Source organism: Culex quinquefasciatus, chromosome 3 (assembly GCF_015732765.1).
Source record: "Culex quinquefasciatus strain JHB chromosome 3, VPISU_Cqui_1.0_pri_paternal, whole genome shotgun sequence".
NCBI classification, from domain to species: Eukaryota; Metazoa; Arthropoda; class Insecta; order Diptera; family Culicidae; genus Culex; species Culex quinquefasciatus.
This window is the reverse complement of record NC_051863.1, coordinates 110,352,090-110,379,374: the sequence shown is the minus strand read 5'-3', so window position 1 is coordinate 110,379,374 and position 27,285 is coordinate 110,352,090. Positions and strand designations below refer to the sequence as shown.

Sequence of the window (27,285 nt, the reverse complement as noted above, 5' to 3'; positions counted from 1 at the left end):
GTGAGAAAAACTTTTTGCAATTCATCGTGATCTACTTACTTTACCTGTCATTCAAGAACGACGAAAAAGCCTCCTTTCTACTATCAAAAATAACAGAATCAAATAGAAACACTTTTAAAAACAAATGCAGAATAGTTTTACTATTCAGCACTGAATCAAAAATCAAAATCAAACCATCCACATTAACGACCCCCGGGTCTTTTGTGGTCTCTATTGCAAGTTTCTGCTCGAACCTAGGAGTCCGAAGGCTTGAATGGAGAGAGCACCCAAACCTCTTTCTACTCCAAGGAACCTTCCACCCCAGTGTTTGAACTGACGACCTTTGGATTGTGAGTCCAACCGCCGCCAGCGATTCCACCGGAGTAGGCTTGGTTTGGTGTGTTGTTTGTACTTATGGCATGGAGACGACTCCTACACCTGGAATGACTTAACGGCCTAACAACCAAGGCCGGGACCGACATTTTACTTCCTCATCCGATGGAAGGTTGCAGCAGATGGGAAAGCGGACAGCGTAACCATTCGGCCACGCACTGCCATTCAGCACTGAAATGAATACTGAAAAGTTGAACTTTTCAGCACTTGTTTGAATAGTAATACTGTTAAACATTGCTTGAATCGGTAGATTCCCTAATAATTGGGAATTTGACTCATAATTCCACTAAAAGGTTAGCAAAACTTGATTTTATCACCTCACGTCATAATTATCCAACTCGGTGAACCTCATTGGATAAATGTACGATGCTTGCTGAAAAAATCTTCTTTTTGCAACTTGCTAAATTTCGAATAAAAGGTCTTATAAACAAATAAAATCATTGAATGTATCGCTTACACACCTTATGTCATTGCCCATCGGATTAAGCGGACACTCAATGTTTACATTTGTTTATAGTGCCAAGCATTTTTTTCTAGAAATGATCAAAAATCAATTTTCGAGTATTTCACAAGTTTACAAGTCTTTTGTACATTATAGTTTAAAACCATGTTGAAAAAACTTCTCTTTTTCAAATTTCTTATGGCAAAGAAACGGAAAATCAACCAAATTCAAAACATTTTAAAACCTGATTAAAAATTTAAACTAAAAAAATCTTTAAATTTAACGTTATTGTTCTGATTTGCCGTGATGAAAAATTTTAAAATTCAGATAATTCATTTGATTAAAACTGAAAAAAAACAATGTTATGAAGGGTCATACATTAACCACATGGTTTAATAATTGGAAATGTTTGACCCTTCCCTCCCCCTTAATATTGTTTTCTCCATACAAAATTATCTATTTATGTTTTTTGGACCATGGTATTATGGGAACCCGATTCCACCTCCTTTCTCTGAAAGACCTTGTAGTTTCTGGACGACCCCTAAAATGATTTGAAACATCTGACCACCACCAAATTTGTTTCAGGCTAGCTAGCCCACAACAGATCAAATCTATTGCAAATTATTGCTTAAAATATGGAATCTCATGTTCACTGATATCATCAAAACATTAAAAAACGAACGGAATGATCATCGAAATGTTTTTTTAAGAAAGAAAAAGTTCTAAAAAAACGGTTTGAGAAAACGCAGAGAGCTGATTACAGGTAATTTTTTAACAAATTTATAAAGGTTTAAAGAAGAAATCTGGAGTTTTTTTTTAAAGGTCCAATAAACCAATTTTCCAGTTTTTACTTTTTAAGTGTTTTTGAAACCGCCTTGAGTCAAGGGTACTAAAAGACACCCAAAAAGCAAAAACTAAAAATTTGGTTTATTGGACCTTTTCAAAAAAAAAAAAAACTTCAGAAATTGATCTGCAAATTGACACTGTTGTGCTAACTTGTCGCACGTCGCTTTTTGACGTTCCGAGAAAACGCGTTTAATGTTTGACCTTGAATAAACAAAAACGAGACGCAATGTAAACAATAACAAACAATTTTTGATTGGCTGAACATTCTGTGCATTGTCCTGAATTTTGGTGGAATTCGGTTGCTGAAGTCCCGAGTTATAATTACAAATATTTACGGTAGTCGAGCTCGTACTTGCGTCAAACACGTTCTGACCTGAAATGCCTTTGGCCAATTGCCGCACTTACATCAATTTTCAGACTTTGTCAGGACAGCACGACAAGATTGAAACTTTTATCATAAAAAAGTGACAACAATGCTTGGTGTTTTGTTTGGATTTTATTGAATATCTCAGGATTTAAATCGAATTTTGGGGATCTGTGCAGGTCAAAGACTCCATTAGTTTCTGAAGAGTAAATCAATGTCTAAAACTGATGTTCAATTGAATCATGGAAAAATACAAGTCGATTCATGAAAAATCAAACCTCACTGCCAATATTGCAATTTTCCTCATTGATCATAAATTTTCCCAGCTTCCGATACGTAATCTCACCACAGAGCGTAAGCATATTTTAATAACAATGACTTGGCACGTGCTTGCTTGCTCGCCCACCAGAGCGTTACAATGTTTTCAATTTATGACTTGTTCTGTGGCCTGCCTGCCTGCCAAGACAAACCTCGAAACTGGCCAAAGACTCGAAAAAATAAGCCCACAAAAAGCAAAGAAAAGGATCCAGAGTGGTAGCATATGGAACATTTTTGCAGGAAAATTTGCAACCTAATAGAAACCGAAAGTCATCTCACTGGAAAATAAGCACTCCTCGACTCCTCACATGAGCCAGCAGTGGAGGAGTGGCTTTTCTGCGTGGATCCAGAACTTGGGGTGGAAAACAGGAAAGTCGAACAGGACGAGCACGACGAGTTCACATGGTTTTTCCATTTATTTGCGTAAGAAAATGAAACGTCAATAAACAAAAGCCTTCGTTACCCTCGTTTTGTTCTGGTTGGGAGGTCCTTCCGACGCAGACCCTTCTGAAGCTGAAAAAAGAAGGGATTCGGAGCACAGAGTGGATGTTGATTTAGAATCCGATGTCGAAATAAATTTAGCAAAACATTGACACCGTCATTAAAAGCTCTCTCTTTCCCCTGTTTTCGAAAAAAAGAATATAAGGCAAGTTGTTGCTCTCTGTCCTCTATCTTCCTTTTTCGGAAACTGTTTCCGGCCCTCAAATTGAAACCGGAAAGGCAAAGTGTCTTCAACCACACCAAGCAAATTTTCTTACGTGTCGGAGTGTGATTGCTTGCATGTGTTTGTGTGTGTGTGTGTGTGTGCGAGTGTGAATGCCTTTTTATCTAAGGATCCAATTTTCTTTCACAAATCGGAATTTGCACTGAATAAAAAGGACATTCCTCTACGAATCAGGATCAGCTCTCCCTTCCCTTCTGCTCGCAGCCGTCTTCTCAGGACTTCTTTCGACTGATTGCGTGTTGTTAAGCAGGATGGCTTTTCCTTTCAGAAACACACACACACACATACAAAATCCGATATATGCTAGAGAGAGTCGATTCCATCGACATTGGATTGGGGAAAAGATATTGGATTTAAATCCCATCCAGTATTGCGAGCAGGCGACTTTGCAGTTTCTCTTTCTTGAGCTTTGCTTCATAAGCAGCTTTCCGACATCAGCCTCAGACAACACCCACACACACACACACTCACACAAGAAAGTGGCGAGAAATCTGCCAATACTTCGATCTTCCGATTCGTCCTTCATCCCGAAAGGCTAAGGAGCTTCGTCGTAAGGAGGCAATCTACAGCAGAAAACAGAGCTCGTCCAACTTCTACCGCCACTTGCTGCTTTCAACAGATGGGCTCAGGCTTTCAGTTTTAGGCAGATTAGAACGGACTAAACGAATTAAAATTTCACGTGGCAACGAACGGCAGCTGATGACGGGAGCTTTCCCTTTCGGAAAGTCACTCCGCTTGATTGGGTGGATTTTTTTTCAACCCTGAGGTGATCGGTTATAAGTTTTTGGGGAGAACTTTAAGGCAGTTATAAAATTTTGAAGGTATTTCAAAATGCTTCGCTTTTGAAATATCTTTTTATTATTCGTCTGTTGTGTGCTATCTTGTAACAACGACCATTTAGTACATTTTTAGTTGACGTTGATGTATGAACATAAAGGGTTTCATGAGTTATCAGAATTTTACAAAAAAGCCCTAAAATTAAATTTTGTCTCCAATTCAAATTGATTGTTTTTTTTCGGAAAGTTGAGCCATTTTGCATTAAATTTACCCTTTAGATGTCTTATGACTAGTGTATGGGTAGGATGGGTAGGACATTAAAACTGATTTTCAAACCAACTTTGAATACATTAAAAATCGTCTATCTGAATGTCTACTATTGATCTACAAAAATCTGAAAGTGATGATCCTTGGGCAAACCGTTTTGTAAGCAAACTCAAGATTATTTAAAAAAATAATCTCACAAATGGAAATGTTCTTTTCAAATTTGCCAGAATATTTTTTAAAGTAATCATGGGATTTTTTACAAATGGTTTGCCCAAGCGAGTTATAGAATAGAGTGTAACAAAAATGACTTTTTGGCGGGCATTCAGGGATTTGTTCCGGTGGGCATACTGAGCCCAAATCCCAAATATGAGCTTGATTGGACGTAACAGGAGCTGGCGCTCCGCCCTTCAATTTGAAATGGGATTCAACCCGTAAAAAAAGATTTTTTGAAAACATATTTTTTTTACGGAGCGCCAGGTCCTATTACGTCCAATGAAGCTCATATTTGGGATTTGGGCTCAGTATGCCCACCCCTGAATGCCCACCAAAAAGCCATTTTTGTTACACTCTATTATAGAACTTCCATGATCGAAGGGGTGGTTTCGCCAAAGCGTTAGGTTTGACTGTCCAAAACGTTCTGATTTTATTGTAATCGAAAAGTTCCCAGAGCCTCACACACGAGGTACTGAGGTTTTGCTTATTGAGCATTAATCGAGCTACTTGCTTTTAGGGCGTCCAATTTTCCCGGGAAACGGGAAAAATATTTTTGAAATCCCGGGAATTCACGGGATCCCGGGAAATTTTTAAAACAGTATTAAAATCTATGTTTTCATTATATTTGCATGATTTTCTAGCTTAAAATCATAGAATTAGCTCAATGCTCTCCATCGGTGTTAATCTACACTTGAATCTTAACAAGGATAGCAGTTTTTAGACAGCTTGAAAGATTTTTTATTGTCTCTTATAAATACATTTTTTTATGTGTCATGACCACAGCAGCATAAACAAATCTTTGTTAATGTCTAAAATAACAAATAAAAAGACAACATAACAAATTATACTAGTTAATCTTTAGATAAGTTTATACATTCATGATTTATATAAAATATTTAACAAATTATCTTAAAGTCATTACCGCCAACTAGGGAAAACCGGGACTACAGTCTAAATAGGTACAGGAGATTTTAAAGCAATTAATTTGGAGATCGATGCACTAATTGTTCTGTTCTGTTCCTGTTTTAATCGATATCAATAAAAAAATAAAAACATTATGCAAAAATGAATAAAACATCTGTCTTAAGCATCTTAATCTTAATTAATTCGATTCATTCGATTAAATCGATGCATTCGTCTTGATTTGTCAAAAATGTTTCATTAAAAATAATTTAAAATGATATTATTTTTTAAATTTAAAATCAAAAATATACGTTGCCTTTAAAAAAAATAAAATTTGATAAAACATATTTAAAGCTCTAGGCAATTTGCGGATCTCCTTTATAAGTCAAATTAATGCTGATACCTAATTTGAATAGGTCCTATTATTATCCGTGCACCATCAAACCGAAATGCGCATCTCTTCTGTTGCGCGAAAAAATATCTGTTGTGCCGTACAAAAATTGAGTGCTTTGTCGTAAACGTGTACATCAGCCTGTGGCGCTACTGGTTTTGACAGGTTGCGCTCGTATTTTGATTTTTGTCTGCCTTCACAATAATATATGAAAACACAAAAGCTTATAGAACATTTGAAAAACCCAATGCTTTATATTTTATTTTTAAGTCTTTTTATCGTTTTTTTTTGTCTATTTCCACAACAAAACCTGAATTTCCAGACATTTTTTTCAACTTCGGGAATTCCCGGGACAAAATACAAAAAATCTCGGGATTCGGGAATTCCCGGTTTTGAAAAAAATCTCGGGAATTCCCGGGATAAACAGCTCTACTTGTTCGCAGTTTGGATAACTTGTCGGCTGTGCTAATGATGTTGGTTGCGTCGATCGGAAAGCGGAAAGCAATTTCCGTAACTTATAATATCAAATGTTTCGGTTTTAATTTTTGGATATTTTTAATAGGTGTCAGAGTCAGAGTCGGTAAATTCAGTAAGCCAGAGTCGAGTCGAAGTCATTTGAAATATATATGTATGACGCGACTCCAAAGCCATGTTGCATTTTTTTTGTTTTCGTTTGCTGTACAAATTTGAAAAAATGCACCTATATTAATTAATATTAAAATGAAAAAAATGATCTTAAGAAAAAAAAAAAATGATCCTGGATACGTGTCTCGATTTTCACAGTTGAGTCACGGGAAATTGCAGCAAATTTAAAACTTATGTCAGTTTCTTGATAACAAATACGTTTTTATTCGGAATGTTGAGTGCGTCATCAAATTGGGCGTAATATTTTACATTAAGTCCTTTTGACACCCAATTTTGAGCTATAAATCATTGTCTAATAAGCTTTAGCATAAATCCAGGATAGAAAGTGATCGTATCGCCATATTGTTACAAAATATCGAAAAATGGACTCGTGAAATCGTGATCAGGGACATAGATTATCCATAAGAACAAAGTTCCGACGGCAATCGGAGAAACTGCTGTGTACGATGGAAAAGAATTACCCATAATTTCCCAAACACACACCAACCGAAAACAACCGTCTGTGATCAAATTTGGTAAAGTTGATAATATTCTCAAAAACAAGAAATATACAAATTTTCATCAACATCAGTCCATCTAAAGAACCATTTTTGTCTTCCTCACCTCACTGAGGAAAGGCTAGAAAATCACTCGAAAAATGAAATTTCTAATTTGACCTCCTAGACCAGGGGTGCTCAATGTTTTTGGATGCTGGGCCAAATTTGAAGCTCAAATGAGCTTGCGGGCCAAATATTGATAGTTTAAAAAATCACTTTAGTTCATTTTAATTTAAAATAATTAAAAATACATCTACCACATGATGTTTATTTTGTTAACTTCTGTTATTTTTGAACACTTTCGTTATTATTATTTTCCAGAAATTAGGTCAATGCAAATATTTAAAAAGTTTTTGTCCCTCAAATCTGGCCATGGTGGAAGGTAGGCAAAAAAAGTAAAATAATATAATATAAAAATTTAAATTATAACATTTTCAACATTTCAATTAAAAAATAGCAAGAAAATGTTTCATACACTCGTACAGTTGATTTTAAATCAAAATTTTCAAAAAATGTAAGGTTCGACTATGTAAGGAGAAGTCTTATCAACTCAAAACCCCTTGACTTCGGCCAGAGACAAGGGCTATAAATTTCAAAAAATATTTGCAACGGCCTTATTACAGTATCTTCCTAAGTAAAAATGTTAGCGATTAATAGACATTTCCAAAATTGCTTCATTATAATTTTAAGGATAGTTTCACTAACATTGAAAAGTGTAAAATTATTTCAATTAGGATAAAAAATTGATAAATCATTAGTTTTATATTAAGAAAAAATAAAAAATATTTTCAATGGCTTTTATTTTCACGTTTTAATGTTATATATTATTATAATTTTCTGTTTATGCAAATAATATATTAAAATTATGATTAAGACTTTTTTCTCGTCAAAATGTATTTATAAGACATAATCATTAGCGTGGGGAATCTGGAATAATAAGGCAATTGCATCGCCTTCCTTATCAAAATTCAAGGGAATTTATTGAATATTGTACTGAATTTTAAAATATTCATCAGGATGTTCAGGCTGCCGATCCCGATGATGCTATGAGACGCGGGTTCGATTCCCGCCTTATCCACTGAGCTTCTATCGGATGGTGAAGTAAAACGTCGGTCCCGGTTTCTCCTGTCTCGTCAGAGGCGCTGGAGCAGAAATCCCACGTTAGAGGAAGGCCATGCCCCGGGGGGCGTAGTGCCAATAGTTTCGTTTTTTTTTTCGTTCAAAAAAAAATTCCACATCCTTCAGAAAAGAAATGTGTTTGCTGGGCTTTTTATGCACAACTAATTTTGAGTTAACTTGGTTACTTGAGTGCAAAGATATTTAAAAATTAAATTTGCATTCGGAAATGATTTTTTAATCTCATTTTACTTTTCATTTTTTAGAACCAGATCGTATCGCTTTTGGTCCTTTGTAAATTTATTAGAGAATTGAATTTATTCACTATCCTTTCAAAGAGAATTTCCACTGCCTGTAATGTCCTCATGTTTTCGGAATTGAATTTCCGAATAAAAAGAAGGGCTTTTGACGTAAAAATAAAATTATATCGATCTGAATCCGAGATAATGAAAATATTTGTTTTTAGCATCAGTAAAAAAAGATTTCAGACCAAATTCATGCTACCATAAATATTCACCTAGAGTGAACCTTGTAAGCGGTAGATCGGGGTTCAAATCCCGGCTCGGACCAACACAACTGGTGATCTTTTCCCTTCTGGATTCGATTTCTTAGTAAAGGGAAGGTAGTGTATCGTCACAAACTGGACCTTATCAAGACACCTTAGGGAGCCAACCTATACTATGGAATATTAACATTAACCTTAACATGTTAACATTAAGTTGAATAATGAACTGTCACTGAATCCGCTTTGTAAATGCCGGCCTCGATACTCTTCAAGGGTGTTCCCCTCAGGAACTGGGAAAGATTTACTATTTTTTTACTAGAGTAAACCGGGACTACAGTCTGAATAAGCACAGTCGTTTTTGAAGCATTTAATAGCATCAAATCATAAAAGTATTTACACATTTTTCAGGACTGCATCCGCTTTAAATGAAAAGAACGATCAAAATCATGGTTGAATCATAATTCTTCACATGTGTCCCGATTCTCCCCAGATGACAGTGATGTTGGAAAAAGCATCCAACTTTTTTTGTTTCAATTGTTTGAATTCAATCTATCAATCACACTATCTAAACTTAACTTACAACACTCTCCAGTAGCGAAAGAATCCACTAGTAACCAAGAATAACGAAGAGGTGCAACGCGCGCAGTTGAACATTCCAGTTTTAAAACGAGCCATCGCCAGTCTGCGCAAAACAGCCTGATGCCTAAAAGTGCGCCAAATATAGAGCAATATGTCGTGCTCTCGCGCTCTCTCATTTATTCACGCTCTCAACGTGCTGTCACCGCGCTGGCTTGTTTACCTTTTGCATGCAGCTGAGTCAGCTGAGTCAGCAGGGGCCTGGGGGTGGCATTTCGCTCTCTTCCAAAAAAATCGGTCAGTTCACGCTCTCAGTTTGAACCAGATTTACCAACACCTCGATAGTGCCGCTGCGTATGAATAGGAAGCTCTTTACATGTGTTGAAGTTTTTCTGTATGGAGATTTTTTCCCCGACGTTCAGAGGGTCGGTGTGAACGCGACGAGCATTTGAGCGTGGCTCGCAGGGCTCGCATTTTTCGCTTTAGTATTGGTGGGTTGGAAAGAGTAAAGGGTGGCGGGCCAATGCTTTTTCGGTGCATGCAGCTCTGCTGAACATAGTGCGTTGATTTTGATAACGTGAGCTTGTATTCGAACAAAAAGCTCCGCGATATTTAAATAAAAATTATCCGCTTGAAATCGTCTACCTGTTCAATGAACAGGTTGAACAGGGGGACGAGTCGCCTCTGTATAAAATAAACCTTCATTTTAAAAACGTATAAAATCACTTAACAAATGGTCTATGGGCCATTTGACATGACCATTCAAAATGGGTCCGCGAGCCATGAAAAATCACTTCGCGGGCCACGTTTGGCCCGCGGGCCATACTTTGGTCACCCCTGTCCTAGACGCACCTTCACGTATGCATATTGACTCAGAATCAAATTTTGAGCAAATGTCTGTTTGTGTGGCGGAATGTTGATAAAAAAATTTGCACTTGGTTTTCTCGGCACTGGCACAATCAATTGTGTCTGTCATTCGAGCTATTGGAAATTATAAAGTTTAGTCAAGTACTTCAAAAGTTATGCTAAAAATGATGATAACAAAAGTCCCAAAAACATTAAAAAGAGTGGTTTTTGTAAGAATAAAATTTAACACTTTCTCACAATTGACAAATTATAATTTTAATCTAAACTTGAGCTCAAATTTTTACCAAAATCATGGCGATTATTCAATCAATATTTTTGTTGAAATGCTTGGCAGTTTGGTAAGAGAGGATACTCAAAAAAAAAAAAAGTTCCTTCCTTAATCAAGCCCATGTTTACATCTCAATTATAAACCAATCTGAAGATGCTCAACTATCCGTTTCCCCCAGATTGAATTCGGCCCAAAACAATTCCCTTCACGTACCCAATCGTGATGAAATTCAATTCCCATATCATGCTCTTCGACAGGAGGGCAAGCAACAACAACAAAAAAAGAAGCTCAAAACGGAGTGAAATCGCCATAGACATATCGCAAAATTTAAAGCCCAAGCCACAGCCTGAAATTCCCATATTAACATTCGAGTGCGCGACTCATCTGTTTCTGTTTCGGCTGCCAAAGGCAAAAGCAGTGGGGGAAGGAAAGCAGCAGCCTTCAGCCTACGTCCAAGTTCAACGGATTCAGCGACTGTTCGTCCTCGTCATCAACATTCAGACCTCGACTCGGAGGAAAAAAGGGGGAAAGAGAAGTACTGTAGAGAAGCAACATCAAAACATACTCCCACTGGATCCAGCAATTCTAGCAGGGAAAGGAGGGAGGGGAGGCAAATGTGCTGCAAAAGAAAAGGGCTAAAAATATGTACCTCTACGAGAGATTCCGGCAGACTAGAAAGTTGGAAGTCGGACGGAAGTGCACAAGGATAGTGTGCCAGAAGCAGAAGTAGAGCAGATAAGTGAAGAAGAGGGGACAGAGTGCAGAATCGAGAGCACATACAAATGAGCGTGTGGCGTTTCTCCGAATCCGAATCGCATCAGCTCCAGGAATATCCAACAACTCGTGCTCGTGCCTGTCAGTAGTTGGTCCTTGGCCAGGGTCGGACTGGTTGGCTGGCCAGTTTGGACGGAGGGGGTTTGGGATGAATCGACGGATGAAGGGATTTGTTTCGCTCTCGCGGCGGCTGCTACATCACACCGCTGATATTGCCTTCACACAGGACACCGGTTCTCAACCGAGGTCACGTGAAATTACTGGTATATAAAAATCGATTATGGACGGTAGGTTACAATCATGATAATTACCGAAAGTAATTTTTGTTTCGGGCTTCTTATTAGAATGAGAATCTTCTGCTAACCTTAATTTTGAACATTTTTCCAGTCTGAAAACTTGTAAGGTCAATTTTGTCGATTCCGGCAAAGTGCATCTGTAACAACAATCTAATAACGTTTTTAACTTTTGACAACAATGAAACGTTTTCTTGCTAAAACCAGAATTATGGAGTCAGAGTTGGATTCGAGGGAGTAAAGTATTTTGAAGCCGGATTGAAAGTCGGATTTAAAGTTAGTTGATCTTCAGCAGCCGGAGTCGGAGTCGTCAATTTTCTACAATTTTCCTTGGGAATTGTTTTTGAGTCAGTGGCAGAGTCGTAGTCTGAGTAAACAAAAGGTTTCCAGCAAACTGACAAGACATGCTAGAAGATCCCAAGAAAAAAAAATACCGAGAACCCCTGCCTCCTAGAGTGCCGATGATAACTCGACTTGCGGCTCGGGGTTCCTCGTTCCCCAACTTCAATTTGGTCTAGCCCTTTGGAGGATTCCTCGCACAAATCGACCTCGTACGGAACGAAACCGGCTGCCAACTGAACCAACCAGCGTGTACCAAGCGGTGGAAAAAGTCTCCGAGAGTTGCTGCCGCCGCCGCCGGTTGACGAAACCTGCTACAGCTGCTGAGTGTGAGTGTCTGAGTATTGTGTATGCACACGTACGACTGCACAAACACAAACGAGAGACGGTGGAGCAGCATCCCACCCCCTTCCCCTTCTTAAAAGAGAGAGAGAGAGAGAGGCAGTTTTATATTTATCAATAATTTAAAGTGCGATGTATCGCTGGGGCCAGGACGACGCTGCTGAAAATGCAGGACCCTCCCCCGTTGATGAGAATGTTGAGTCCTTTTGGGGCTAAAAACTACTTCTTCTTCCAGCCAGGAGTAGTTGTAGTTGTGGTAGTGTTGGTTTCTGTCCTGTCCTGGAAGAGCAGGATGAAAATGAGCTTGCATCGCGGTTGCACCTTTTCCCTGTGTTAAGGGCCAGCGGGAGGAAAAGATGACTCGCTGCTCGGCAAAAGGGACGAGGTTTGGTTTGGGCTGCTGGCAGTTCCCTGTGTCATTCAATGATGAACTACTTTTTCGACTTTTTGACAGTTTCTGGTTGGAAAGTTTGCGATTTATTATACGTGCGGTGGGGGAGGACAAGAGTGCAGTTAGCACTGCCGGGGTGGAATTACGTGCAATTTTTGGGCGGTTCTTTTGGGCGTTGCAAGAAGGATGAATTTGGGAAATTTAAGCTGGAAAGTTTCAGTTAGGACTGATTGCATGAAATACCAAAGACACATTTTTGCGGTGCAACATCACGAAATGTGGATATTAAAAAAATAATAATACTTTTGGGCATCCAAAACACTAAGTGTTGTGCCAATTTCCAAGTGAGCATTTGTATTTTATAAGGAAAACTTAATTTATGAAAAATAGAAAATTTATCATTCTGGAGTTATTATTTGAAAAGAAACATACCAAAATTTTATATTTGATTTTTTTTCTGTTATAAAAAATGTACCATTTCCTATATGTAATATTGCCATGATTGTATGTACAGTGTATGTATATCTGCTCATATTTGGCATAGGGGTTGATTTTTCCCCAAAACAAAGAATCCCAAGTTTGGTGACATTTGATCTTCTACCACACCCGTGTCACCCCCTCTTTTCCTCATTTTTTTAAAACTTCCTCTTTAAAATGCATTTTTCTTAGAGCAACCGAGCACTTACGGGAAAATTGAAAATTGCATTCGATTGTTGAGAGTTTTTTTTTACATTCAATCAATCAAAACCTCAGGGTAAATTTAATATTTCTTGAGATATCAAGTTTTTAAGTTTGCAAGTCCTGTATCGCTTGGCAAATGTTTTTCTTATCGATCCATTTTCTATAATACATTGCGTTATAGCACAGTAGGCCTTGAAATGTTTATATTTTTTTAATTACGTGTGTTTGAGTCGATTAATCTAAAATGCATTTTTCGTAATGGCGCTTACATCACATAGTCAAATCAATGAAAACTGAAATGGTGACAGTAGCTGCAACAGTGTCTTATGTGATAAAATTGAGTTTTCGAGGGGAATTTAAAAAAAAATAGATTTGTTTTTTGAGAAACAAAAAATCTGCAAAATTGATCATTTTTCCATGTTTCCAATGAAAAGTTAAGATTTACTGGATAAATATGACTACAAAATATTATTTATAGGATTTTTAACTATTATTTTTTTGTGAAATACGTGACAATTTTAACACATTTTTCAAGGTTTTAGACAAAAAATAAAGATATTTTCTATGAAAACGTCTGTTTTCTATTATCGCAAATCAAGAGTTCTGCATATTTTTTGAGAATTTTTCGTTGTATGAAAACATTGATCCTAAAGCAAAAAACTGTCGAAGTCCGGTTGAGCCCAAATCATCTAAATTATAGTAATATTCAAAATATGTGTTAACTAGCCGAAACATTTTAAATCTGATTATCATATGGGTTATTCCACCTGAAGTGTGCAAGAAAAAATGCAAATTTGAAAATTACCATCTCCGATTCTGCCCAAATTTGGCAGAGCTGTTGAGACTATCAAAACATGCAAAAATCCCGAATTTCATCCAAATCGGACCACCCCCTCCAATTTTGTACCCTCTCAAAAAATCGACTTTTTGGCGATTTTTGAGCGAAACCCCTATTTTCAAACGACGATAACTCAGGAACCACAAATCTTAGAGGGTCGGTCTTAGACTCAATTTTTAAAGGAAATTGAGCGTGGAATCCATTTCCGTGATCAAAATTTGGATTAACATATGTTTTCTACCTGTATTGCGCAATTGAAAACTATAAATGGCCGTATCTCAAAACAGCCCTATTTATTTTTTGAATTTGACCTCACCATCGTATTCCCCGTCCGATTTTACATAAGAATCACTTATCGACAAAAAGGAATACGTTTCTCTCCAGAGATATCGAATTTTAAAGTTTTGAGTATTTGAGATTACCAGAATTAGCTACACTCGCCGCCTCTGCTAGAAGCACTAAGTCGTGCTGATCAATAACTGCTACCTGCTTTTATTGAAATAAGATTTCATCCCAAATAATCATTACCAAAATAGGCAAATATTGAATGTACAGCACTGTAGGAAACTGCTGTATAATCTTAAATTAAAAAATAGTATACAGTGAATTTGTTTGCTAGCCCAATGGATAGCCTAAGAATGGAATTCCCGAAGAGCTAGCAGGAAATTGCAATTGATCTTGTAAGTACACCCAAAACTGGCAGCGCTAGTTCGAGAGAATGATGGTCTCGAGTCGAGAGAATAGTGGTACCATTCACGGACGCAGAGAAAACAGCTCGAGATGGGCGATAGAACTATTCTCTCGAGGTTCATTTGCAAAAAAAGTTCATCCGTCAAACAAAAAACCAAAAGTGTCGACTACGGGAATCGAACCAGAGACCTTTGACAAACCTATCCAATGACTTAGCTGCCTCGGCCACCACAGCTTGGTGACCAAGGAGAAGTCAGAAGTCGATGTATGACACTTGTTGGAGATTTATTGATTCAACTAACGAATGAACTCATTTGTTATGATGGTGTGAGTTGGTACCATTATTCTATCGATTTTGGCACTGAGCCCTCAATAAATTTTGAGAAAACGATTATCTCGATTCTGAATTTTGGGTGTAACACTTAAGAAAATGTGTACGATACATTATCGTGTTAAAAATTATGAATTAACATGAATAAAACTCTCGTGAAGCATGATTAAGCAAGAGGATTTCTGGAAAGTATCAAACTGAAAAATGTAAGTAAATCACAAAGATCAATCTGATTTATTATCTGATTAAGATCAAATTCAGTTGTGTTGATTTAGACACCGTCCGAACAATAATCTTTTTTTATTGTTTGTCAATCATTTAGAAATCTTGAAAGACCATAAAGCTGCTGTCCACATGTAACAGAATTGAAAAAAAATCATCAATTGTTCAGATGAAACTGGCTCACAATATAAAAATCGGTTTAATATGATCAACCTTTCAACCCGTAAGGCAGATTTTGGGGTTTTTGCTGAATGGCACTATTTCGCTACCGCACATGGCAATAGCTCTAGACCCCATGAGAGTTATTTCATCTATCACAGCCAGCACTACATTTGTTCTTACTTCAAATAAAAGAAATAATTTGATAAAGTGGGAAGAAATGAGGAATTAGGAAAAATTGCTCAAGATATTGATTATCTCAAAATCGTATAAAATTATAAAAATAATTCATCTTACAGAACACCAGGTAGTAATTATTCATCAGCACGATTTATTGTTTCTAGCAGAGGCGGCGAGTGTAGCTAATTCAGGTTATCTCAAATACTCAAAACTTTAAAATTCGATATCTCTGGAACGAAACATATTCCATTCTGTCGATAAGTGATTCTTATGTAAAATCGGACGGGGAATACGTTGGTGAGGTCAAATTCAAAAAATAAATAGGGCTGTTTTGAGATACGGCCATTTAAAGTTTTCAATTGCGCAATACAGGTAGAAAACATATTTTAATCTAAATTTTGATCACAGAAATGGATTCTACGTCCAATTTCCTTCAAAATTGAGTCTAAGACCGACCCTCTAGGATTCGTGGTTCCTGAGTTATCGTCGTTTGAAGATAGGGGTTTCGCTCAAAAATCGCCAAAAAGTTGATTTTTTGGGAGGGTACAAAAATGGAGGGGGTGGTCCGATTTGGATGAAATTCGGGATTTTTGCATGTTTTGATAGTCTCAACAGCTCTGCCAAATTTGGACAGAATCGGAGATGGTAATTTTCAAGTGCTGTTCCGCTTCAGATGGAATGACCCATATAAGGAAATTAATTACAGTTAAGATTGGTTTTTAATTGATAAGACTTATAATTATTTCAAAAACTTAAACAGGATTGCAATAAATTTAAACAGAGTTAGTAAAATTTGACTTATTTTAACTAATAAGCTTTTATTTTTCAATTGACGGAATCTTGACCTACCGGTCCGATTTTGATTTTTGTTTAGAAAGCTTTACTGCCGTTCTACGCATGATTGTCCCATGCCATTTTTGGACGATTCTGACATCATGTTTAAGTTTAGTTCGTATACTTTCTGAAAAACAAATAAAATCTAGTACTTTGTTAAGAAAATCATTGAAAACAACACCAAGTCTGTTTGTCCCATCGTTGAACTTCTACGCATAATTGTCCCACCAAGTATGTTCAATCACGAAATCATGAGTTTTACGAATTACGCATTTTTTCTTGTTTACCTGTTTACCTGCAAGAGGATTACAAATAAGGGTGATAAAATGTTAACGGCAGTTTAGCTTAATATTCTATTCAATAAATTTTTAATATGCATGATTACAAATTTCCTGTTGCGTTATTTTTATGTTTTTTAATCACTTATAGATTATTTCATTTACCAAACAATTTTTTGCTTTTCAAGTCACGATCCAGTCATCAAACGCCTTCTTGGATAGTTTTTTCACGAAATGTTGAATAATTTAAAAAAAAATATATCATCTTACTAATAACTCTAAATTTTAAAAAGATTTTTTGAAAAAAAGTTATTTACTCAGTTATTTTTTTATAACGATGCTTTCAAAATATGTTTTTTACACCTAAACTCCAAGCCTTGAGAAAAAGAGGAAATTTCCTCAGAGATTCTAAGCCTTAAGAAAAAGAGGAAATTTCCTCAGAGATTCCCCTTTTTACACGAGCTTGACAGTTTTGTTGCTAACGTTTATATTGGAAGGATTTACTTCATTTGATGAAGAGATTCTTTTTTTCCATGGCCTCTTTTCAGACAGATGAAACATATGTATTTTACCCTAAGACCTAAGGTGACAACGAAAAATTAAAGCAAATATTACATTATTCCTGTTTTTTTACTCAATCGGTATAAATGCTGATAGAATCATTAAAAACGTTATGAAATCGAAGAAAAATAAATTTGAAAATGATTTATGATAAACATGTTTGAAATTTATTATTCTTTTCATTCGAAGGAACATGAGTTTCGTTCGTCATGTTGTTCATCGATTTTTTCGATTTGCCCATCAAAAGCAGGTGTTTTCTAAAAATCCATGAAAAAATAACCAAATCCACCACTTCAAATCCCTCACACCAAACGTGCTTTCAAACCCTGACCGATCTCCTCGGGCGCCCTTTATTGACACCACGGTCGTGTACTTGATGTGCCCACAGTAATAATTCCCGCCTGCCCTTTCCCCAAAGCCAATATTCTTAAACTTTACGAGCCTACCAGCGCGAACAAGCACACATTTTCCCACACCCTCGGGGGAGCACTTTTTGATACCACCCCCGCCTCAAACGATTTCATACACTCGGAATTGCACATTCAAATACATACACACATTTGGACAAGTTGGAGACCGTTTTTCGAGGGGGGGTTTTGAGGAAATTTGTCCGATATTCCTCACAGTTTGGTGGGGAAACTGGCGAGTGGGGGGCAACATAAATGTTCACATTTTCAACGAGCATAAAAGTGGAAGGAAATAAATTACTTATGTTTGAATGAGCGAGAGAGGGAGCGGTAAGAATAAGAACGATATACTTTTTTTTGTATTTGAAGGAAAAGATGTGGAAAACTTACAGTGAGTGGAGAATTATTGCACTATTATTACACATTTATTTTTTATCTGCTTTTTTCTCGCTGCTGCTGTTGATCTTCTTCCTCCGAGAGGAAAACCACACACGAACACACACCCTTGTGACACACTCACACAGACACTTTCTCTTTCGCACACACCACTTGGGAAAGCACTTGGCTCGCGCTTATGATTTGTGATTTCTTTGATATAAATTTCCTTCACACTGCTCTCTGTGGGCAGGCCCCGGGAAAACTCGTCGACTGCTACTTCTGCTCCATATGGTATACTTCCAGGCGCAAAGAACCACTGGGAAATGCTCTTCTTCACACTCACACCCCTTTGGTGGGCCCACTTGTGGCAGAACAATGGGAAAAACTTAGGGGGCCGTTTTGGAGCTCTGGGAGCTCGCAGAGGGGGCAGGGTCGGGGTGAAAACACTTAAACTCACAAAACCTCGGCCCGGCGATATTATTTATGAGCTGTTTTTATTATTATATTTCTGAACTCATTAATATTTTCCACCACACTTGGTACTTTTGGACTCCAGCCCGCACACACACACTCACTCTTACTCACAATGTATTATTTTCCCTTTTCTCGAGCTGCTCGTTTTTCACACCCGGAATGCACCACCCACTTTTCCGATTTTCACCCTCGCCGTTTCGAGAGGAAAACTCGCCGGTGTTTCTCTCGCCTAGGAGATGTTATTGTTATTGCAACTATTATTAGAAATTATTACGCCGGAGCACGATTTTCGGATATTACACCCGGCGACGTGACTTCCTGGGCTCTCCGGTCCCGGTCCGGAAAAGTTAAAGCGCAAATCTCAATCGCAACCACACTCGCAACGAGAGCCGAACGGAATCTGTCATAAAAATCGCGCGCGAGATCTGCTCAAAGGTCGAAGAAAACAATAAAAAAGCAAAACTTTCCGGCAATCGCTCACTCGCCGTGTTCGGTCAGCAACTCAATCTTTTTCCACTTTATTTCGGTTTGTTGTACAATTTCTTCCTCGCCAATGGCCCGGAACTTTCCTTCCCCCGTGAAGTTTCGGCCAACACATAAACTTTAAATTAAATTTGATTGTGTTTTTTTTTCGGCGAGGGTCACAAATGCCCGGAATTTCTGTTTGTTCTTTTTTTTCGGAGGATTTTCCGTCCCCGCGTCACGTTTCGAAATTAAGAAAACAGGACAAGAGAAATCAATTTCACATCTAAACTTGGCGCCACGCCGCTTGAAGGTCCGGTCACACGCGTCAGTGCGAGGAGGCGGGTCTCTCTCGGTCTTCAAGGTTCGTTCACACGTGTTCGCGCACTTCACAAGCCTTCAAATTTTTGTTTGGGATTTTTGCGATAACAGTGATAACAGTTGATGTTGGTGCCCAATCACGCGGTTCAAGGCTTTGTTTTGGTTTTGTTCGCGAACATTCACGTCTTAACTCGTACACACACCGAGAACAGAGAACTTGTGGTTAGGCACTTTTTGATGTGATTTTTTTGTCTTGATTTTTCTTTTTGCTGTGGTGTGTGTGAATGTGTATGTTTTTTGTTGCTAGTGTTGAGCTCGATTGGTTGATATTAGTTGTGTTTGATTCGCACACGTGGGGTATCACACACGCGTAGTTGACGCGGGAAGAGTGTGGTGCAACGGAATTCCGGCGAGATTCGCCGGCTTGAACGGAAGAAAACACGTGCGTGCGTACACCGGACACGTACACCTGACGGCGCTGGAGACGATTGTTGACTACTGCCGCTTGCCGAACGGGACTGCTGTTGGCCGGAGCTGCAGTTGCATCCTACTTCCAGCAGGAGGACTCTCTGCTCTTCAGAGCTGGGTGAGAGCAGAGGCCTACTACGACAGGCCGGGATCAGATGCTGTCCAACTGTCCGGATGGGCACATGCACTTCCCCATACCTTTAAGGTTCACCGGGAACGATAACGAACACTAGATAACAACAGAGTCACGCGTCGATGTGTCTCTCCTTCTTTCGTACTAGTACTTGGTACTGTGTGTTTTTTGATTTGTTGTCGATACTTTTCTAAACGTTGGCTGATATTTTTGTTTCTGCTCCAGAATTTTGTTGATTTCTTTCGTAACTTAAACTTTAACTCGTAAAGTAGATCCCTGTAATATTTTTCCACCTTTGCCTCCGCTTATAAACATTTAAATTTCCTTTTTGTGACTTTCGTTTTTATTCGGATTTCCGTTGTTTACGCGTACTGTCACCGCGGATTTACTTGCAAAAGGTTCCGCCTTCTTCCGGACAAACAACAAACTTATGAAAACAACTAAACACGTAGACGACAACAACGACACAACGATCACGACGACACGACGACGACGACAACGATGACGATAACACACCCGTATCCTTGTTCCACGTTTCTTGCTCTGATTTCAAAACAGTTCCAACCGGAACCGTGAACCTCCAGCAGCGGTTCCGTCTTCACTCACTTCGGAACTGGCACTCTCTCCGCAACATTCGCGCTCTCTCCCGCTCTCCCAAAATCCACACACGTGAGAGTCGTGGAACCGCACAGTCTGTGCCGGAATGCTGTCGGATGCTGTCAGTTTCCGTATCTCCAAGTAGGCGCTGCTGATTCACCTCCAATCACTCTCGCAAATCACACCGTGGTTATCCCTTCTTGTGCATCGGCTAACGTCACCGTTGACAGCTACTACTTACAACATTCAAACGACGAAAACAAACGCGGAAAACAATCTCACCAAGTAAACATCCAAACAACAACAAATTCGTGCGTGTGTGTGTGCGTGTATAAGAATAGAGAATCCGGATCCAGCGGCTTGTGCCACAGTACTAGTGACCAAAATCGGTCCCCCAAACGATCTACGGAACTCCCCAAACCGTGACGTCACCGTTTCACTCACCCTCCCCTCCTCCGGCAAACCCCGGTTTACAGCATCTCGCCAGGGGAGGACCGACAGCCCCGGAAGTTCGGCGCACGCGCCGACACTCACCGCGCCGTCACTCACGTGCGTAACGCCACCCATCCACCCACAAGCTCGAGTTCGTTCGGTTTCCGACGTCGGAAAGTGGGAGGAGGTACATAAGCCCGGTGGATTCCACCCCCTTCCCGCGTCTGGAGTTCCTTCCGATTTTCAAGAGCGAAAAACGCGTCGACGGCCGGTCGTACATACCTGCACATAAAATGCTGTGACAAGTTCATATTTCTTGATTTTAATCGCTCATTTCGGGGCTTTCTGCCGTCATTCGTCGCGAGAGTCGCTTTTGGGGTTCCCTTTTTGGACGCGGCGGTCCCTTGAAGCGGGGGGAGGTAGGGTTGTAACTGGGAGGAGGTTACTCTCGCGTTGAGGAGGGGGGTTTTCTTTGCTTGATGTTCCGGGAAATTGTTCAAGGTTTGATGGTGGTGTGGTGGAGCAATTTGGTGTCGACTTTGTGTGTAGTGTAGGAAGTGCATTTTTTTAAGTTTTCGTGATCCAAATGCTGATAGAAATTTGTACTTCAGAATTATTTGAAAAAAATAACATTAACTTTTAAAGCTAGAAATTCAAATTAAGCTGACGTGACTAATATTCTTGAAAATCAGAAGACATATAAAATTAACAGTTATTATATTTCACTCACCATAAAATAGAAAAAAAAATTACATGGAAAATCATATCCATTGGGATGTTGCAAAAGAGAGTGAAGAAAAGTTGATGCGGTGTTATACATTCTGTAACATTTTAAGTAGTGGACAAATCTTGTTGCACTCTTCGGCAAAATTTTTCAAATATCATACTTGTGCCGATTTTTGCCTCCCTCACCTTACTAAGGAAAGAAAAAATCACTCGAAAATTGAACTTCTTTATTTGATGTCCTAGACCCACCTTCACGTATACACGTATGCATATCGATTTAGAATCAAATTCTGAGCAAATGTCTGTCATGTGTAGGGATGTTGATAGAAAAATTGTCACTTGATTATCTCCGGAATGGCTGAAAGGATTTTGACCGTTGCGACCCCATTTGATCCATCTTGGGGTCCCCAAAATATTGCATATCTGACATCCCTGTAAAAAGTTTTTAACACTTCGTCAGCTGTGTGCTATCTTGTGATATAGACCATTTTGGTCAAAAATGAGTTAATGATGACGTTTCGCTATACTTAACAAAACCTACAAGATGCTTTAATCCGATTTTGGAAACTCGCTTCCGTTTCCCGGCTATCGCAATACACACTTGTGACATAGACCAATTTATCATCAAAATGATCGTGCACACTTGTGACACGTCATACGTGGTATTGGAAAATGAGGAAAAATTTTCTTGTTTTTTACAAATTTATGTTGATACACATTTTCTGAAGGCAATGCAATCTTTTGATTTTGAAAATATATTGATTAAGTCGGTTAAACTATTGATTTGAGCCTATTTTAGTTTGTATGGGAATTCTGTGAACACTTGTGACACGTAGTACAAATTTACTTTCAAGGCACACTTGTGACACGTGCTTTTCACATTTTTGTTTACATAATTTACTGTATCTTTTAACTGGTTTAACCAAATTAGCTGAAACTTGGAGCGTTTGTTAGATATAGTATACGAACCGATTGTTTCAAAAAGTTTGGCTCTACCATTCATAGGGGAACTATACCCTTTCTCAGCCTATTTCTATTATCGGCCTATCAGTACTTTGATCATGAATTACAGCTTTCATAAAGTGTTTTTGACTGTTCCAAAGTAATAAATAACTCAAATAAAAGTGAGCAAGCAACTCTCTTTGTTGATACATCTGAAAATGTTGATTTAATAGCGGAAAACTGCAAAAGTGATGAGAATTGGTCGAACGGCTTAGAGTGATTAAAATGGGTATATTTCCCCTAGTTTAGAAAATATTTATCATCAAACTTTAAAAATCAATTTTCTCGCATAGTACTAAATGGACGTTGTCACAAGATAGCACAAAGCTGACGACTTAGTGATATTTATACACTTTTTGGAAGCCGGATATCACATATTTTGATGAAAACGATGTCCGAATGCAACCCATCGTTGAAAGGGTGAACAAAAGACCGTTCCAACGAGCCCAAAAGATTGAAGATCTGACAATTCTATCAAAAGTTATGAGTATATGAAGTTAAACTTAGAGACATTTGTAGGGCGAACATGAATATTTTGAAAAATATTGTCTTTATTCACGTGACTAACGTGAGAAAGTCACTTATCATATTAAGGTGAATAAGTGACTTTTTTTTAGCTTGAATTAGTTCTACGAATCACTCCATGATGGATTTTCTGCATCCTACTTTTATTGATAAAAAGATATTAAATGAAAAGGAAATATTATGTTATGCATAACAATTCGAGGAGCGGGTTGACAAAAAAATAAAAAAAAGTATTAAAAATGAAATTACGAGCCATGGTTTAAGTGTTTTAAAATGCATTATACACCTGTCCAGTTGTTTTGCCATCATAAATTTCCAAAATATCTAAGTATTAATTAAAAAATTTATTTTTTGCAAAAAATAAAATTTTTGCGGTGCTGTAAATTGGGATTTAATAAACAATCAAAACATTTTTAATCAAGCCCAAACATGCTAAATATGATTTTCATTGCAGAAAAAAGCATTTTAGATTGTTTTCAGTTGATTAGACTTCTATGTTTATGGAAATTTTGAAGCATTCTCGAATAAAAATTTTTACCCCCTGATTTTTAAGACCAATTTTGTAGGCGCGGGGGAGAGAGGCGACATAAACTTTGAAATAAAAAACATATTTTTATGATTTGTAATTTGGATCAGCTTGCCAAGTCGGAAGATCTTTTCTAGAGCTGGGACTTCGGATATCCGGATAACTTGCAGCATTGACAATTCCATAAGAAAATGAACCGACTCATACATGTCAGCTTTGTCTCACAAATGTGGGGCTACATTAAGACGTAACAAAATAATTTTAATTTTGTATTACATGATTTATGGTCGAATACTATTATCCGAAAAACTATCCGATCCGTTTCATTTTTATTCTTAAATCTATTTTTGGTACCTCTAATATTGTTATCCAAATAATTTTCAGTTAAGATATGATTTTCATGCATATCTTTCGATTTGGTTTGATTGAAAAGATGATATCTGATTTTATATAGAGAAAAAAGTAAATTATCCGGATATCCGAGTCCCAGCTCTAATCTTTTCAGACAATATTAGAATACATTTTAATTTCCACTCGTTTCAACTGCAAAGAGTTCAAAGAAATGTATTTTCACAGTCCATATGCAATAGAGTGTAACAAAAATGACTTATTGGCGGGCATTCAAGGGTTTGTTCCGGTGGGCATTCTGAGCCCAAATCCAAAATATGAGCTTGATTGGACGTAACAGGAGCTGGCGATTTGCATTTGAATTTTAAATGCGATCTAACCCGTAAAAAAAGGAAGCCGTACACGAAATCGTCAAAAATCACTATCCCTATATTGGTAATTAAAACGCTTAAGATTATTTTCATTCCTATTTGAAATATCGTTACAATTCCACACAAACATACAATTTCACGGGATTTCGCGGAAAAAGCAAAATTTCACGGATTTCACGATGTCCGCGAAATCGTGAAATTTCACTAACCCTAATTATTATTGACTGGTGAGCCTAGGTATGACCCCTAAACTTCTCCAAAGTGATTTATAAATTTTTAATCTAAGATGACGGTCAAAATGGCACTAAGTATTGAAAAAGTGCATTTGATAAATCAATAGGCATTCAACTATTTGAGTTTGAATAAAATGAGGTCGCAGAATTCAAAATTGATGCTCATCAGGGGCGCCGACTCTGGGGGGGCACGGTACTTTTTGCCACCCCTCAAATTTGGCTGGGGGGGCAGCCCATACATTGTGCCCCCCCCCAGAAATTTTGGAAGAAAAATATACTTATATCAAATATAAAAAAAGGAAATAATTGAAAATAATATTTAAAATTTAAATGGAACATTGTTTGTACACACGGATAGAATTCTTGTAAGCAAATCCGTAAAATAGTTCAAAAACATTTGTTGTTTTCGAAATCGCTGAAATTTTTGAACAAAATCGTTTACAATTTGCTGGATTAAGAAGCATTATTTTTCTAAATCGTCAACCTTTTATCTATACTACTGTGCTCGTCGGAGACGTCGGATTTTACGGATTTGCTCATAATATTTCTATCTGTGCATGTTGTTCCAAAAACAAAACCAATGTTCTTGTCCCAAAGCACTTCATCTACAATCAAACTTACGCAAACTCTTGCGAAAACAATCATCAAGTTTTCAAACGCAACATTGCCATTGTAGATTAGGATTTAGCGAATATAAGCTGAAACACTTTTCAAAGTGGTAATTTGTTGACTGCTTTACATTTACAAAAATACTGATAAACTCGATAATTTTTTGGGTATTTTTAGAAAGGATTTGAATAGATTTCAAATACATTTCTTAACCGTTAACCGTTCTTTACCAATTTTAGCAATTGTTTCAAAAAAAGTAATTTTTTGAAAACTAGCGCACCGCTTTACTGAGAAACCGACAAATTAAAACCTTATCTGAGACAATTCTACATTATAATCTTAAAAAAACAAGCAATTTATGATCGATTAAAAATAATAAAAAGGCTGTAGAAATTTTAACTGCACCCTCAAAAATATGCCAAAAATCAGGGAGTAAAGAATAATACTAAAAATAGAACATTTTCAGGAAATCAGCATTATTGATTATTGGAAATCAATTTTAAAACGTTTTTGGTCGTATTCTTAAATTCTGAAATTCTAAAATTCTAAAATTCTAAAATTCTAAAATTCTAAAATTCTAAAATACTAAAATTCTAAAATTCTAAAATTCTAAAATTCTAAAATTCTAAAATTCTAAAATTCAAAAATTCTAAAATTCTAAAATTCTAAAATTCTAAAATTCTAAAATTCTAAAATTCTAAAATTCTAAAATTCTAAAATTCTAAAATTCTAAAATTCTAAAATTCTAAAATTCTAAAATTCTAAAATTCTAAAATTCTAAAATTCTAAAATTTAAAATTCTAAAATTCTAAAATTCTAAAATTCTAAAATTCTAAAATTCTAAAATTCTAAAATTCTAAAATTCTAAAATTCTAAAATTCTAAAATTCTAAAATTTAAAATTCTAAAATTCTAAAATTCTAAAATTCTAAAATTCTAAAATTCTAAAATTCTAAAATTCAAAATTCTAAAATTCTAAATTCTAAAATTCTAAAATTCTAAAATTCTAAAATTCTAAAATTCTAAAATTTAAAATTTAAAATTCTAAAATTCTAAAATTTAAAATTCTAAAATTTAAAATTCTAAAATTCTAAAATTTAAAATTCTAAAATTCTAAAATTCTAAAATTTAAAATTCTAAAATTCTAAAATTCTAAAATTCTAAATTCTAAAATTCTAAAATTCTAAAATTCTAAAATTCTAAAATTCTAAAATTCTAAAATTCTAAAATTCTAAAATTTAAAATTCTAAAATTTAAAATTCTAAAATTCTAAAATTCTAAAATTTAAAATTCTAAAATTCTAAAATTCTAAAATTCTAAAATTCTAAAATTCTAAAATTCTAAAATTCTAAAATTCTAAAATTCTAAAATTCTAAAATTCTAAAATTCTAAAATTCTAAAATTCTAAAATTCTAAAATTCTAAAATTCTAAAATTCTAAAATTCAAAAATTCTAAAATTCTAAAATTCTAAAATTCTAAAATTCTAAAATTCTAAAATTCTAAAATTCTAAAATTCTAAAATTCTAAAATTCTAAAATTCTAAAATTCTAAAATTCTAAAATTCTAAAATTCTAAAATTCTAAAATTCTAAAATTTTAAAATTCTAATATTCTAAAATTCTAAAATTCTAATATTCTAAAATTCTAAAATTCTAAAATTCTAAAATTCTAAAATTCTAAAATTCTAAAATTCTAAAATTCTAAAATTCTAAAATTCTAAAATTCTAAAATTCTAAAATTCTAAAATTCTAAAATTCTAAAATTCTAAAATTCTAAAATTCTAAAATTCTAAAATTCTAAAATTCTAAAATTTAAAATTTTAAAATTCTAAAATTCTAAAATTCTAAAATTCTAAAATTCTAAAATTCTAAAATTCTAAAATTCTAAAATTCTAAAATTCTAAAATTCTAAAATTCTAAAATTCTAAAATTCTAATATTCTAAAATTCTAAAATTCTAAAATTCTAAAATTCTAAAATTCTAAAATTCTAAAATTCTAAAATTCTAAAATTCTAAAATTCTAAAATTCTAAAATTCTAAAATTCTAAAATTCTAAAATTCTAAAATTCTAAAATTCTAAAATTCTAAAATTCTAAAATTCTAAAATTCTAAAATTCTAAAATTCTAAAATTCTAAACATTGAATTTAATTGTTATTTCTAAATCCCTGGGCTTTGTCATAATGAGTATCATAGGTTTGATGCTTGTTTGGCAAAGAGTATGATTTGATCCG

At 36.1% G+C, this 27,285-nt stretch overlaps 1 protein-coding gene across 2 annotated transcripts in view; it reads right to left on the bottom strand.

Moving 5' to 3' along the window:
* LOC6043689 (CUGBP Elav-like family member 4) overlaps window positions 1-20,641 on the bottom strand; it is a 1,125,149-nt gene extending 1,104,508 nt beyond the window's left edge. For both annotated transcript variants that reach the window (XM_038264507.1, XM_038264509.1), the window contains exon 1: window positions 17,841-20,641. The gene's annotated coding sequence lies outside the window, so the exon portion shown is untranslated. The remainder of the gene's footprint in view (window positions 1-17,840) is intronic.
* Between the last annotated feature and the right edge of the window lie 6,644 nt (window positions 20,642-27,285).